Source organism: Capricornis sumatraensis, chromosome 6 (assembly GCF_032405125.1).
Source record: "Capricornis sumatraensis isolate serow.1 chromosome 6, serow.2, whole genome shotgun sequence".
In the NCBI taxonomy this organism is placed as follows: Eukaryota; Metazoa; Chordata; class Mammalia; order Artiodactyla; family Bovidae; genus Capricornis; species Capricornis sumatraensis.
Genome location: NC_091074.1, coordinates 7,318,624 through 7,335,335, shown reverse-complemented (window position 1 = coordinate 7,335,335; position 16,712 = coordinate 7,318,624).

The window sequence follows — 16,712 nt, the reverse complement described above, 5'->3', positions numbered from 1 at the left end:
AGGCCACGGGAAGCGTGACATTACTGCTACAGCCTGGAAGGAAAGCACACGTGCATGCCCCCACTCGAGACGAGGCCTGACTCCCCTGTGGAGACTCCACAAGTACCCAAAGATCCATGTCAGCCCCTGAGAGGAATCCTCGGTTCCGGCCCTGACTCCACACAAGGTTTTTGGCCCCGGTATCGAAGGGAGAGGAATCCCGAGAGGCCCCCTAGCAACTCGCCTGGGGAATGGCCTCTCCTGAGGCCACCAGGGCGGGTCCCTGAGGTCCCCATCATAACTCGAGAACACCGGCTGCAACTCGAGAAAATCCAGGAAATTCTCCCTTGCAGGCTAGATGAGGCCTATTTCCGATGAGGCGTCTGGAGACTAATGACACTTAACCTCTGGAACTTCGAAAGGGTCTTTCACACCCTTGCTGCAACTCAAGAAGTTCACCGCCATACCCGTCTCCACTCGCGAGGAAGCACGAAGGTCCCTCCCAAATCCAGAGGAGCCCCGTTTCCCCCTCGTAGCTCGAGATGAGGGATCCTTTCCCTGCTTTCAACGGGAAAGAATTCCCGGCGTTCCCGTCGCATCTCAAGAGGAGGCACTCTCAACAGGAAAGGCGAGAGGAACTCCATGGTCGTACCACCATTCCAAGAGTCCCCCAGATGTCTCAGTCCATTCCAGAGGAACCTCTTTGCCCTTCACTGGCTCATCTTTCACGCCGAGGATCGACTCACACCACGGTGGCACGTGGGAGAGGCTTGTGGGAAAGCCTCGAGGGAAAGCCTCGAGGGAAAACCACAGATCCTTCAATCCACGCGACGGGAAGCGTGACATTGCTGCTACAGCCTGGAAGGAAAGCGCACGTGCATGCCCCCACTCGAGACGAGGCCTGACTCCCCTGGGGAGACTCCAGAAGTACCCAAAGATCCATGTCAGCCCCTGAGAGGAATCCTCGGTTCCGGCCCTGACTACACACAAGGTTTTTGGCCCCGGAATTGACGGGAGAGGAACCCCAAGAGGTCCCCTAGCACCTCGCATGGGGACTGGCCTCTCCTGAGTCCACCAGGGCGGGTCCCTGAGGTCCGCGTCGTAACTCGAGAACTCCTGCCGCAACTCGAGAAAATCCAGGAAGTTCTCACTTCCAGGCGAGATGAGGCCTATTTCCGATGAGGCGTCTGGAGACTAATGACACCTAACCTCTGGAACTTCGAAAGGGTCTTTCACACCCTTGCTGCAACTCAAGAAGTTCACCGCCATACCCGTCTCCACTCGAGAGGAAGCACGATGGTCCCGCCCACATCCAGAGGAGCCCCGTTTCCCGCTCGTAGCTCGAGATGAGGGATCCTTTCCCTGCTTTCAACGGGAACGAATTCCCGGCGTTCACGTCGCATCTCAAGAGGAGGCACTCTCAACAGGAAAGGCGAAAGGAACTCCATGGTCGTACCACCATTCCAAGAGTCCCCCAGATGTCTCAGTCCATTCCAGAGGAACCTCTTTGCCCTGCACTGGCTCATCTTTCACGCCGAGGATCGACTCACATCACGGTGGCACGTGGAACAGCCCTGTGGGAAAGCCTCGAGGGAAAGCCTCGAGGGAAAACCACAGATCCTTTGATCCACGCGACGGGAAGCGTGATATTGCTGCTACAGCCTGGAAGGAAAGCGCACATGCATGCCCCCACTCGAGACGAGGCCTGACGCCCCTGGGGAGACTCCACAAGTACACAAAGATCCATGTCAGCCCCTGAGAGGAATCCTCGGTTCTGGCCCTGACTCCGCACAAGGTTTTTGGCCCCGGTATCGACGGGAGAGGAATCCCGAGAGGCCCCCTAGCAACTCGCATGGGGACTGGCCTCTCCTGAGGCCACCAGGGCGGGTCCCTGAGGTCCCCGTCGTAACTCGAGAACACCTGCCGCAACTCGAGAAAATCCAGGAAGTTCTCCTTTCCAGGCGAGATGAGGCCTATTTCCGATGAGGCGTCTGGAGATTAATGACACCTAACCTCTGGAACTTCGAAAGGGTCTTTCACACCCTTGCTGCAACTCAAGAAGTTCACCGCCATACCCGTCTCCACTCGAGAGGAAGCACGATGGTCCTGCCCACATCCAGAGGATCCCCGTTTCCCCCTCGTAGCTCGAGATGAGGGATCCTTTCCCTGCTTTCAACGGGAAAGAATTCCCGGCGTTCCCGTCGCATCTCAAGAGGAGGCATTCTCAACAGGAAAGGCGAGAGGAACTCCATGGTCGTACCACCATTCCAAGAGTCCCCCAGATGTCTCAGTCCATTCCAAAGGAACCTCTTTGCCCTGCACTGGCTCATCTTTCACGCCGAGGATCGACTCACACCACGGTGGCACGTGGGACAGCCCTGTGGGAAAGCCTCGAGGGAAAGCCTCGAGGGAAAACCACAGATCCTTTGATCCACGCGACGGGAAGCGTGACATTGCTGCTACAGCCTGGAAGGAAAGCGCACGTGCATGCCCCCACTCGAGACGAGGCCTGACTTCCCTGGGGAGACTCCAGAAGTACCCAAAGATACATGTCAGCCCCTGAGAGGAATCCTCGGTTCCGGCCCTGACTCCACACAAGGTTTTTGGCCCCGGTATCGACGGGAGAGGAATCTCGAGAGGCCCCCTAGCAACTCGCATGGGGACTGGCCTCTCCTGAGGCCACCAGGGCGGGTCCCTGAGGTCCCCGTCGTAACTCGAGAACACCTGCCGCAACTCGAGAAAATCCAGGAAGTTCTCCCTTCCAGGCGAGATGAGGCCTATTTCCGATGAGGCGTCTGGAGACTAATGACACCTAACCTCTGGAACTTCGAAAGGGTCTTTCACACCCTTGCTGCAACTCAAGAAGTTCACTGCCATACCCGTCTCCACTCGAGAGGAAGCACGATTGTCCCGCCCACATCCAGAGGGGCCCCGTTTCCCCCTCGTAGCTCGAGATGAGGGATCCTTTCCCTGCTTTCAACGGGAAAGAATTCCCGGCGTTCACGTCGCATCTCAAGAGGAGGCACTCTCAACAGGAAAGGCGAGAGGAACTCCATGGTCGTACCACCATTCCAAGAGTCCCCCAGATGTCTCAGTCCATTCCAGAGGAACCTCTTTGCCCTGCACTGGCTCATCTTTCACGCCGAGGATCGACACCCACCACCGTGGCATGTGGGACAGCCCTGTGGGAAAGCCTCGAGGGAAAGCCTCGAGGGAAAACCACAGATCCTTTGATCCACGCGACGGGAAGCGTGACATTGCTGCTACAGCCTGGAAGGAAAGCGCACATGCATGCCCCCACTCGAGACGAGGCCTGACTCCCCTGGGGAGACTCCACAAGTACACAAAGATCCATGTCAGCCCCTGAGAGGAATCCTCGGTTCTTGCCCTGACTCCGCACAAGGTTTTTGGCCCCGGTATCGACGGGAGAGGAATCCCGAGAGGCCCCCTAGCACCTCGCATGGGGACTGGCCTCTCCTGAGTCCACCAGGGCGGGTCCCTGAGGTCCCCGTCGTAACTCGAGAACACCTGCCGCAACTCGAGAAAATCCAGGAAGTTCTCCCTTCCAGGCGAGATGAGGCCTATTTCCGATGAGGCGTCTGGAGACTAATGACACCTAACCTCTGGAACTTCGAAAGGGTCTTTCACACCCTTGCTGCAACTCAAGAAGTTCACCGCCATACCCGTCTCCACACGAGAGGAAGCACGATGGTCCCGCCCACATCCAGAGGAGCCCCGTTTCCCCCTCGTAGCTCGAGATGAGGGATCCTTTCCCTGCTTTCAACGGGAACGAATTCCCGGCATTCCCGTCGCATCTCAAGAGGAGGCACTCTCAACAGGAAAGGCGAGAGGAACTCCATGGTCGTACCACCATTCCAAGAGTCCCCCAGATGTCTCAGTCCATTCCAGAGGAACCTCTTTGCCCTGCACTGGCTCATCTTTCACGCCGAGGATCGACTCACAACACGGTGGTACGTGGGACAGCCCTGTGGGAAAGCCTCGAGGGAAAGCCTCGAGGGAAAACCACAGATCCTTTGATCCACGCGACGGGAAGCGTGACATTGCTGCTACAGCCTGGAAGGAAAGCGCACGTGCATGCCCCCACTCGAGACGAGGCCTGACTCCCCTGGGGAGACTCCAGAAGTACCCAAAGATCCATGTCAGCCCCTGAGAGGAATCCTCGGTTCCGGCCCTGACTCCACACAAGGTTTTTGGCCCCGGTATCGACGGGAGAGGAATCCCGAGAGGCCCCCTAGCACCTCGCATGGGGACTGGCCTCTCCTGAGTCCACCAGGGCGGGTCCCTGAGGTCCGCGTCGTAACTCGAGAACACCTGCCGCAACTCGAGAAAATCCAGGAAGTTCTCCCTTCCAGGCGAGATGAGGCCTATTTCCGATGAGGCGTCTGGAGACTTATGACACCTAACCTCTGGAACTTCGAAAGGGTCTTTCACACCCTTGCTGCAACTCAAGAAGTTCACCGCCATACACGTCTCCACTCGAGAGGAAGCACGATGGTCCCGCCCACATCCAGAGGAGCCCCGTTTCCACCTCGTAGCTCGAGATGAGGGATCCTTTCCCTGCTTTCAACGGGAACGAATTCCCGGCGTTCCCGTCGCATCTCAAGAGGAGGCACTCTCAACAGGAAAGGCGAGAGGAACTCCATGGTCGTACCACCATTCCAAGAGTCCCCCAGATGTCTCAGTCCATTCCAGAGGAACCTCTTTGCCCTGCACTGGCTCATCTTTCACGCCGAGAATCGACTCACATCACGGTGGCACGTGGAACAGCCCTGTGGGAAAGCCTCGAGGGAAAGCCTCGAGGGAAAACCACAGATCCTTTGATCCACGCAACGGGAAGCGTGACATTGCTGCTACAGCCTGGAAGGAATGCGCACATGCATGCCCCCACTCGAGACGAGGCCTGACTCCCCTGGGGAGACTCCACAAGTACCCAAAGATCCATGTCAGCCCTTGAGAGGAATCCTCGGTTCCGGCCCTGACTCCACACAAGGTTTTTGGCCCCGGTATCGACGGGAGAGGAATTCCGAGAGGCCCCCTAGCACCTCGCATGGGGACTGGCCACTCCTGAGGCCACCAGGGCGGGTCCCTGAGGTCCCCGTCGTAACTCGAGAACACCTGCCACAACTCGAGAAAATCCAGGAAGTTCTCCCTTCCAGGCGAGATGAGGCCTATTTCCGATGAGGCGTCTGGAGACTAATGACACCTAACCTCTGGAACTTCGAAAGGGTCTTTCACACCCTTGCTGCAACTCAAGAAGTTCACCGCCATACCCGTCTCCACTTGAGAGGAAGAACGATGGTCCCGCCCACATCCAGAGGAGCCCCGTTTCCCCCTCGGAGCTCGAGATGAGGGATCCTTTCCCTGCTTTCAACGGGAAAGAATTCCCGGCGTTCCCGTCGCATCTCAAGAGGAGGCACTCTCAACAGGAAAGGCGAGAGGAACTCCATGGTCGTACCACCATTCCAAGAGTCCCCCAGATGTCTCAGTCCATTCCAGAGGAACCTCTTTGCCCTGCACTGGCTCATCTTTCACGCCGAGGATCGACTCACACCACGGTGGCACATGGGAGAACCCTGTGGGAAAGCCTCGAGGGAAAGCCTCGAGGGAAAACCACAGATCCTTTGATCCACGCGACGGGAAGCGTGACATTGCTGCTACAGCCTGGAAGGAAAGCGCACATGCATGCCCCCACTCGAGACGAGGCCTGACTCCCCTGGGGAGACTCCACAAGTACACAAAGATCCATGTCATCCCCTGAGAGGAATCCTCGATTCTGACCCTAACTCCGCACAAGGTTTTTGGCCCCGGTATCGACGGGAGAGGAATCCCGAGAGGACCCCTAGCACCTCGCATGGGGACTGGCCTCTCCTGAATCCACCAGGGCGGGTCCCTGAGGTCCGCGTCGTAACTCGAGAACTCCTGCCGCAACTCGAGAAAATCCAGGAAGTTCTCCCTTCCAGGCGAGATGAGGCCTATTTCCGATGAGGCGTCTGGAGACTAATGACACCTAACCTCTGGAACTTCGAAAGGGTCTTTCACACCCTTGCTGCAACTCAAGAAGTTAACCGCCATACCCGTCTCCACTCGAGAGGAATCACGATGGTCCCGCCCACATCCAGAGGAGCCCCGTTTCCCCCTCGTAGCTCGAGATGAGGGATCCTTTCCCTGCTTTCAACGGGAACGAATTCCCGGCGTTCATGTCGCATCTCAAGAGGAGGCACTCTCAACAGGAAAGGCGAGAGGAACTCCATGGTCGTACCACCATTCCAAGAGTCCCCCAGATGTCTCAGTCCATTCCAGAGGAACCTCTTTGCCCTGCACTGGCTCATCTTTCACGCCGAGGATCGACTCACATCACGGTGGCACGTGGAACAGCCCTGTGGGAAAGCCTCGAGGGAAAGCCTCGAGGGAAAACCACAGATCCTTTGATCCACGCGACGGGAAGCGTGAAATTGCTGCTACAGCCTGGAACGAAAGCGCACATGCATGCCCCCACTCGAGACGAGGCCTGACTCCCCTGGGGAGACTCCAGAAGTACCCAAAGATACATGTCAGCCCCTGAGAGGAATCCTCGGTTCTGGCCCTGACTCCGCACAAGGTTTTTGGCCCCGGTATCGACGGGAGAGGAATCCCGAGAGGCCCCCTAGCACCTCGCATGGGGACTGGCCTCTCCTGAGGCCACCAGGGCGGGTCCCTGAGGTCCGCGTCGTAACTCGAGAACACCTGCCGCAACTCGAGAAAATCCAGGAAGTTCTCCCTTCCAGGCGAGATGAGGCCTATTTCCGATGAGGCGTCTGGAGACTAATGACACCTAACCTCAGGAACTTCGAAAGGGTCTTTCACACCCTTGCTGCAACTCAAGAAGTTCACCGCCATACCCGTCTCCACTCGAGAGGAAGCACGATGGTCCCGCCCACATCCAGAGGAACCCCGTTTCCCCCTCGTAGCTCGAGATGAGGGATCCTTTCCCTGCTTTCAACGGGAACGAATTCCCGGCGTTCCCGTCGCATCTCAAGAGGAAGCACTCTCAACAGGAAAGGCTAGAGGAACTCCATGGTCGTACCACCATTCCAAGAGTCCCCCAGATGTCTCAGTCCATTCCAGAGGAACCTCTTTGCCCTGCACTGGCTCATCTTTCACGCCGAGGATCGACTCACATCACGGTTGCACGTGGAACAGCCCTGTGGGAAAGCCTCGAGGGAAAGCCTCGAGGGAAAACCACAGATCCTTTGATCCACGCAACGGGAAGCGTGACATTGCTGCTAGAGCCTGGAAGGAATGCCCACGTGCATGCCGCCACTAGAGACGAGGCCTGACTCCCCTGGGGAGACTCCACAAGTACCCAAAGATCCATGTCAGCCCCTGAGAGGAATCCTCGGATCCGGCCCTGACTCCACACAAGGTTTTTGGCCCCGGTATCGACGGGAGAGGAATCCAGAGAGGCCCCCTAGCAACTCGCATGGGGACTGGCCTCTCCTGAGGCCACCTGGGCGGGTCCCTGAGATACCCGTCGTAACTCGAAAACACCTGCCGCAACTCGAGAAAATCCAGGAAGTTCTCCCTTGCAGGCGAGATGAGGCCTATTTCCGATGAGGCCTCTGGAGACTAATGACACCTAACCTCTGGAACTTCGAAAGGGTCTTTCACACCCTTGCTGCAACTCAAGAAGTTCACCGCCATACCCGTCTCCACTCGAGAGGAAGCACGAAGGTCCCGCCCACATCCAGAGGAGCCCCGTTTCCCCCTCGTAGCTCGAGATGAGGGATCCTTTCCCTGCTTTCAACGGGAAAGAATTCCCTGCGTTCCCGTCGCATCTCAAGAGGAGGCACTCTCAACAGGAAAGGCGAGAGGAACTCCATGGTCGTACCACCATTCCAAGAGTCCCCCAGATGTCTCAGTCCATTCCAGAGGAACCTCTTTGCCCTGCACTGGCTCATCTTTCACGCCGAGGATCGACTCACACCACGGTGGCACGTGGGACAGCCCTGTGGGAAAGCCTCGAGGGAAAGCCTCGAGGGAAAGCCTCGAGGGAAAACCACAGATCCTTTGATCCACGCAACGGGAAGCGTGACATTGCTGCTACAGCCTGGAAGGAAAGCGCACGTGCATGCCCCCACTCGAGACGAGGCCTGACTCCCCTGGGGAGACTCCAGAAGTACCCAAAGATCCATGTCAGCCCCTGAGAGGAATCCTCGGTTCCGGCTCTGACTCCACACAAGGTTTTTGGCCCCGGTATCGACGGGAGAGGAATCCCGAGAGGCCCCCTAGCAACTCGCATGGGGACTGGCCTCTCCTGAGGCCACCAGGGCGGGTCCCTGAGGTCCTCGTCGTAACTCGAAGGCACCTGCCGCAACTCGAGAAAATCCAGGAAGTTCTCCCTTCCAGGCGAGATGAGGCCTATTTCTGATGAGGCGTCTGGAGACTAATGACACCTAACCTCTGGAACTTCGAAAGGGTCTTTCACACCCTTGCTGCGACTCAAGAAGTTCACCGCCATACCCGTCTCCACTCGAGAGGAAGCACGATGGTCCCGCCCACATCCAGAGGAGCCCCGTTTCCCCCTCGTAGCTCGAGATGAGGGATCCTTTCCCTGCTTTCAACGGGAAAGTATTACCGGCGTTCCCGTCGCATCTCAAGAGGAGGCACTCTCAACAGGAAAGGCGAGAGGAACTCCATGGTCGTTCCACCATTCCAAGAGTCCCCCAGATGTCTCAGTCCATTCCAGAGGAACCTCTTTGCCCTGCACTGGCTCATCTTTCACGCCGAGGATCGACTCACAACACGGTGGTACGTGGGACAGCCCTGTGGGAAAGCCTCGAGGGAAAGCCTCGAGGGAAAACCACAGATCCTTTGATCCACGCGACGGGAAGCGTGACATTGCTGCTACAGCCTGGAAGGAAAGCGCACGTGCATGCCCCCACTCGAGACGAGGCCTGACTCCCCTGGGGAGACTCCAGAAGTACCCAAAGATCCATGTCAGCCCCTGAGAGGAATCCTCGGTTCCGGCCCTGACTCCACACAAGGTTCTTGGCCACGGTATCGACGGGAGAGGAATCCCGAGAGGCCCCCTAGCAACTCGCATGGGGACTGGCCTCTCCGGAGGCCACCAGGGCGGGTCCCTGAGGTCCCCGTCGTAACTCGAGAACTCCTGCCGCAACTCGAGAAAATCCAGGAAGTTCTCCCTTCCAGGCGAGATGAGGCCTATTTCCGATGAAGCCTCTGGAGACTAATGACACCAAACCTCTGGAACTTCGAAAGGGTCTTTCACACCCTTGCTGCAACTCAAGAAGTTCACCGCCATACCCGTCTCCACTCGAGAGGAAGCACGATGGTCCCGCCCACATCCAGAGGAGCCCCGTTTCCCCCTCGTAGCTCGAGATGAGGGATCCTTTCCCTGGTTTCAAAGGGAAAGAATTCCCGGCGTTCCCGTCGCATCTCAAGAGGAGGCACTCTCAACAGGAAAGGCGAGAGGAACTCCATGGTCGTACCACCATTCCAAGAGTCCCCCAGATGTCTCAGTCCATTCCAGAGGAACCTCTTTGCCCTGCACTGGCTCATCTTTCACGCCGAGGATCGACTCACAACACGGTGGCACGTGGGACAGCCCTGTGGGAAAGCCTCGAGGGAAAGCCTCGAGGGAAAACCACAGATCCTTTGATCCACGCGACGGGAAGCGTGACATTGCTGCTACAGCCTGGAAGGAAAGCGCACGTGCATGCCCCCACTCGAGACGAGGCCTGACTCCCCTGGGGAGACTCCAGAAGTACCCAAAGATCCATGTCAGCCCCTGAGAGGAATCCTCGGTTCCGGCCCTGACTCCACACAAGCTTTTTGGCCCCGGTATCGACGGGAGAGGAATCCCGAGAGGCCCCCTAGCAACTCGCATGGGGACTGGCCTCTCCTGAGGCCACCAGGGCCGGTCCCTGAGGTCCCCGTCGTAACTCGAGAACACCTGCCGGAACTCGAGAAAATCCAGGAAGTTCTCCCTTCCAGGCGAGATGAGGCCTATTTCCGATGAGGCCTCTGGAGACTAATGACACCAAACCTCTGAAACTTCGAAAGGGTCTTTCACACCCTTGCTGCAACTCAAGAAGTTCACCGCCATACCCGTCTCCACTCGAGAGGAAGCACGATGGTCCCGCCCACATCCAGAGGAGCCCCGTTTCCCCCTCCTAGCTCGAGATGAGGGATCCTTTCCCTGCTTTCAACGGGAAAGAATTCCCGGCGTTCCCGTCGCATCTCAAGAGGAGGCACTCTCAACAGGAAAGGCGAGAGGAACTCCATGGTCGTACCACCATTCCAAGAGTCCCCCAGATGTCTCAGTCCATTCCAGAGGAAACTCTTTGCCCTGCACTGGCTCATCTTTCACGCCGAGGATCGACTCACAACACGGTGGCACGTGGGACAGCCCTGTGGGAAAGCCTCGAGGGAAAGCCTCGAGGGAAAACCACAGATCCTTTGATCCACGCGACGGGAAGCGTGACATTGCTGCTACAGCCTGGAAGGAAAGCGCACGTGCATGCCCCCACTCGAGACGAGGCCTGACTCCCCTGGGGAGACTCCAGACAGACCCAGAGATCCATGTCAACCCCTGAGAGGAATCCTCGGTTTCGGCCCTGACTCCACAGAAGGATTTAAGCCCCGGTATCGATGGGAGAGGAATCCCGAGAGGCCCCCTAGCAACTCTCAAGGGGACTAGCCTTTCCTGAGGCCACCAGGGCGAGTCCCTGACGTCCCCGTCGTAACTCGAGAACACCTGCCGCAACTCGAGAAAATCCAGGAAGTTCTCCCTTCCAGGCGAGATGAGGCCTATTTCCGATGAGGCCTCTGGAGACTAATGACACCTAACCTCTGGAACTTCGAAAGGGTCTTTCACACCCTTGCTGCAACTAAGGAAGTTCACCGCCATACCCGTCTCCACTCGAGAGGAAGCACGATGGTCCCGCCCACATCCAGAGGAGCTCCGTTTCCACCTTGTAGCTCGAGAGGAGGGATCCTTTCCCTGCTTTCAACGGGAAAGAATTCCCAGCGTTCCCGTCGCATCTCAAGCGGAGGCACTCTCAACAGGAAAGGCGAGAGGAACTCCATGGTCGTACCACCATTCCAAGAGTCCCCCAGATATCTCAGTCCATTACAGAGGAACCTCTTTGCCCTGCAGTGGCTCATCTTTCACGCCGAGGATCGACTCACACCACGGTGGCACGTGGGACAGCCCTGTGGGAAAGCCTCGAGGGCAAGGCTCGAGGAAAACCACAGATCTTTGATCCACGCCACGGGAAGCGTGACATTGCTGCTAAAGCCTGGAAGGAAAGTGCACGTGCATGCCCCCTCACGAAACGAGGCCTGTCTCCCCTGTCAAGACTCCAGAAGTATCCAAAGATCCATATCAGCCCCTGAGAGGAATCCTCGGTTCCGGCCCTGACTCCACACAAGTTTTTTGGCCCCGGTATCGACGGGAGAGGAATCCCGAGAGGCCCCATAGCAACTCGCATGGGGACTGGCCTCTCCTGAGGCCACCAGGGCCGGTCCCTGAGGTCCCCGTCGTAACTGGAGAACACCTGCCGCACCTCGAGAAAATCCAGGAAGTTCTCCCTTCCAGGCGAAATGAGGCCTATTTCCGATGAGGCGTCTGGAGACTAATGACACCTAACCTCTGGAACTTCGAAAGGGTCTTTCACACCCTTGCTGCGACTCAAGAAGTTCACCACCATACCCGTCTCCACTCGAGAGGAAGCACGATGGTCCCGACCACATCCAAAGGAGCCCCGTTTCCCCCTCGTAGCTCGAGATGAGGGATCCTTTCCCTGCTTTCAGCGGGAAAGAATTCCCTGCGTTCCCGTCGCATCTCAAGAGGAGGCACTCTCAACAGGAAAGGCGAGAGGAACTCCATGGTCGTACCACCATTCCAAGAGTCCCCCAGATGTCTCAGTCCATTCCAGAGGAACCTCTTTGCCCTGCACTGGCTCAACTTTCACGCCGAGGATCGACTCACACCACGGTGGCACGTGGGACAGCCCTGTGGGAAAGCCTCGAGGGAAAGCCTCGAGGGAAAGCCTCGAGGGAAAACCACAGATCCTTTGATCCACGCGACGGGAAGCGTGACATTGCTGCTACAGCCTGGAAGGAAAGCGCACGTGCATGCCCCCACTCGAGACGAGGCCTGACTCCCCTGGGGAGACTCCAGAAGTACCCAAAGATCCATGTCAGCCCCTGAGAGGAATCCTCGGTTCCGGCTCTGACTCCACACAAGGTTTTTGGACCCGGTATCGACGGGAGAGGAATCCCGAGAGGCCCCCTAGCAACTCGCATGGGGACTGGCCTTTCCTGAGGCCACCAGGGCGGGTCCCTGAGGTCTTCGTCGTAACTCGAAGGCACCTGCCGCAACTCGAGAAAATCCAGGAAGTTCTCCCTTCCAGGCGAGATGAGGCCTATTTCTGATGAGGCGTCTGGAGACTAATGACACCTAACCTCTGGAACTTCGAAAGGGTCTTTCACACCCTTGCTGCGACTCAAGAAGTTCACCGCCAAACCCGTCTCCACTCGAGAGGAAGCACGATGGTCCCGCCCACATCCAGAGGAGCCCCGTTTCCCCCTCGTAGCTCGAGATGAGGGATCCTTTCCCTGCTTTCAACGGGAAAGAATTCCCGGCGTTCCCGTCGCATCTCAAGAGGAGGCACTCTCAACAGGAAAGGCGAGAGGAACTCCATGGTCGTACCACCATTCCAAGAGTCCCCCAGATGTCTCAGTCCATTCCAGAGGAACCTCTTTGCCCTGCACTGGCTCATCTTTCACGCCGAGGATCGACTCACAACACGGTGGTACGTGGGACAGCCCTGTGGGAAAGCCTCGAGGGAAAGCCTCGAGGGAAAACCACAGATCCTTTGATCCACGCGACGGGAAGCGTGACATTGCTGCTACAGCCTGGAAGGAAAGCGCACGTGCATGCCCCCACTCGAGACGAGGCCTGACTCCCCTGGGGAGACTCCAGAAGTACCCAAAGATCCATGTCAGCCCCTGAGAGGAATCCTCGGTTCCGGCCCTGACTCCACACAAGGTTTTTGGCCCCGGTATCGACGGGAGAGGAATCCCGAGAGGCCCCCTAGCAACTCGCATGGGGACTGGCCTCTCCGGAGGCCACCAGGGCGGGTCCCTGAGGTCCCCGTCGTAACTCGAGAACTCCTGCCGCAACTCGAGAAAATCCAGGAAGTTCTCCCTTCCAGGCGAGATGAGGCCTATTTCCGATGAAGCCTCTGGAGACTAATGACACCAAACCTCTGGAACTTCGAAAGGGTCTTTCACACCCTTGCTGCAACTCAAGAAGTTCACCGCCATACCCGTCTCCACTCGAGAGGAAGCACGATGGTCCCCCCCACATCCAGAGGAGCCCCGTTTCCCCCTCGTAGCTCGAGATGAGGGATCCTTTCCCTGGTTTCAAAGGGAAAGAATTCCCGGCGTTCCCGTCGCATCTCAAGAGGAGGCACTCTCAACAGGAAAGGCGAGAGGAACTCCATGGTCGTACCACCATTCCAAGAGTCCCCCAGATGTCTCAATCCATTCCAGAGGAACCTCTTTGCCCTGCACTGGCTCATCTTTCACGCCGAGGATCGACTCACACCACGGTGGCACGTGGGCAGCCCTGTGGGAAAGCCTCTAGGGAAAACCACACATCATTTGATCCACGCGACGGGAAGCGTGACATTGCTGCTACAGCCTGGAAGGAAAGTGCACGTTCATGCCCCCACTCGAGACGAGGATTGACTCCCCTGGGGAGATTCCAGAAGTACCCAAAGATCCATGTCAGCCCCTGAGAGGAATCCTCGGTTCCGGCCCTGACGCCACACAAGGTTTTTGGCCCCGGTATCGACGGGAGAGGAATCCCGAGAGGCCCCCTAGCAACTCGCATAGGGACTGGCCTCTCCTGAGGCCACCAGGGCGGGTCCCTGAGGTCCCCGTCGTAACTCGAGAACACCTGCCGCAACTCGAGAAAATCCAGGAAGTTCTCCCTTCCAGGCGAGATGAGGCCTATTTCCGATGAGGCGTCTGGAGACTAATGACACCTTACCTCTGGAACTTCGAAAGGGTCTTTCACAGCCTTGCTGCAACTCAAGAAGTTCACCACTAGAACCGTCTCCACTAGAGAGGAAGCACGATGGTCCCGCCCACATCCAGAGGAGCCCCGTTTCCCCCTCGTAGCTCGAGATGAGGGATCCTTTCCCTGCTTTCAACGGGAAAGAATTCCCGGCGTTCCCGTCGCATCTCAAGTGGAGGCACTCTCAACAGGAAAGGCGAGAGGAACTCCATGGTCGTACCACCATTCCAAGAGTCCCCCAGATGTCTCAGTCCATTCCAGAGGAACCTCTTTGCCTTGCACTGGCTCATCTTTCACGCCGAGGATCGACTCACACCACGGTGGCACGTGGGACAGCCCTGTGGGAAAACCTCGAGGGAAAGCCTTGAGGGAAAACCACAGATCCTTTGATCCACGCGACGGGAAGCGTGACATTGCTGCTACAGCCTGGAAGGAAAGCGCACGTGCATGCCCCCACTCGAGACGAGGCCTGACTCCACTGGGGAGACTCCAGAAGTACCCAAAGATCCATGTCAGCCCCTGAGAGGAATCCTCGGTTCCGGCCCTGACTCCACACAAGGTTTTTGGCCCCGGTATCGACGGGAGAGGAATCCCGAGAGGCCCCCTAGCAACTCGCATGGGGACTGGCCTCTCCGGAGGCCACCAGGGCGGGTCCCTGAGGTCCCCGTCGTAACTCGAGAACACCTGCCGCAACTCGAGAAAATCCAGGAAGTTCTCCCTTCCAGGCGAGATGAGGCCTATTTCCGATGAGGCCTCTGGAGACTAATGACACCAAACCTCTGGAACTTTGAAAGGGTCTTTCACACCCTTGCTGCAACTCAAGAAGTTCACCGCCATACCCGTCTCCACTCGAGAGTAAGCACGATGGTCCCGCCCACATCCAGAGGAGCCCCGTTTCCCCCTCGTAGCTCGAGATGAGGGATCCTTTCCCTGGTTTCAACGGGAAAGAATTCCCGGCGTTCCCGTCGCATCTCAAGCGGAGGCACTCTCAACAGGAAAGGCGAGAGGAACTCCATGGTCGTACCACCATTCCAAGAGTCCCCCAGATGTCTCAGTCCATTCCAGAGGAACCTCTTTGCCCTGCACTGGCTCATCTTTCACGCCGAGGATCGACTCACAACACGGTGGCACGTGGGACAGCCCTGTGGGAAAGCCTCGAGGGAAAGCCTCGAGGGAAAACCACAGATCCTTTGATCCACGCGCCGGGAAGAGTGACATTGCTGCTACAGCCTGGAAGGAAAGCGCACGTGCATGCCCCCACTCGAGACGAGGCCTGACTCCCCTGGGGAGACTCCAGAAGTACCCAAAGATCCATGTCAGCCCCTGAGAGGAATTCTCGGTTCCGGCCCTGACTCCACACAAGCTTTTTGGCCCCGGTATCGACGGGAGAGGAATCCCGAGAGGCCCCCTAGCAACTCTCATGGGGACTGGCCTCTCCTGAGGCCACCAGGGCGGGTCCCTGAGGTCCCCGTCGTAACTCGAGAACACCTGCCGCAACTCGAGAAAATCCAGGAAGTTCTCCTTTCCAGGCGAGATGAGGCCTATTTCCGATGAGGCCTCTGGAGACTAATGACACCAAACCTCTGGAACTTCGAAAGGGTCTTTCACACCCTTGCTGCAACTCAAGAAGTTCACCGCCATACCCGTCTCCACTCGAGAGAAAGCACGATGGTCCCGCCCACATCCAGAGGAGCCCCGTATCCCCCTCGTAGCTCGAGATGAGGGATCCTTTCCCTGCTTTCAACGGGAAAGTATTCCCGGCGTTCCCGTCGCATCTCAAGAGGAGGCACTCTCAACAGGAAAGGCGAGAAGAACTCCATGGTCGTACCACCATTCCAAGAGTCCCCCAGATGTCTCAGTCCATTCCAGAGGAACCTCTTTGCCCTGCACTGGCTCATCTTTCACGCCGAGGATCGACTCACAACACGGTGGCACGTGGGACAGCCCTGTGGGAAAGCCTCGAGGGATAGCCTCGAGGGAAAACCACAGATCCTTTGATCCACGCGACGGGAAGCGTGACATTGCTGCTACAGCCTGGAAGGAAAGCGCACTTGCATGCCCCCACTCGAGACGAGGCCTGACTCCCCTGGGGAGACTCCAGAAGTACCCAAAGATCCATGTCAGCCCCTGAGAGGAATCCTCGGTTCCGGCCCTGACTCCACAAAAGGTTTTTGGCCCCGGTATCGACGGGAGAGGAATCCCGAGAGGCCCCCTAGCAACTCGCATGGGGACGGGCCTCTCCTGAGGCCACCATGGCGGGTCCCTGAGGTCCCCGTCGTAACTCGAGAACACCTGCCGCAACTCGAGAAAATCCAGGAAGTTCTCCCTTCCAGGCGAGATGAGGCCTATTTCCGATGAGGCGTCTGGAGACTAATGACACCTAACCTCTGGAACTTCGAAAGGGTCTTTCACACCCTTGCTGCAACTCAAGAAGTTCAGCGCCATACCCGTCTCCACTCGAGAGGAAGCACGATGGTCCCGCCCACATCCAGAGGAGCCCCGTTTCCCCCTCGGAGCTCGAGATGAGGGATCCTTTCCCTGCTTTCAACGGGAAAGAATTCCCGGCGTTCCCGTCGCATCTCAAGAGGAGGCACTCTCAACAGGAAAGGCGAGAGGAACTCCA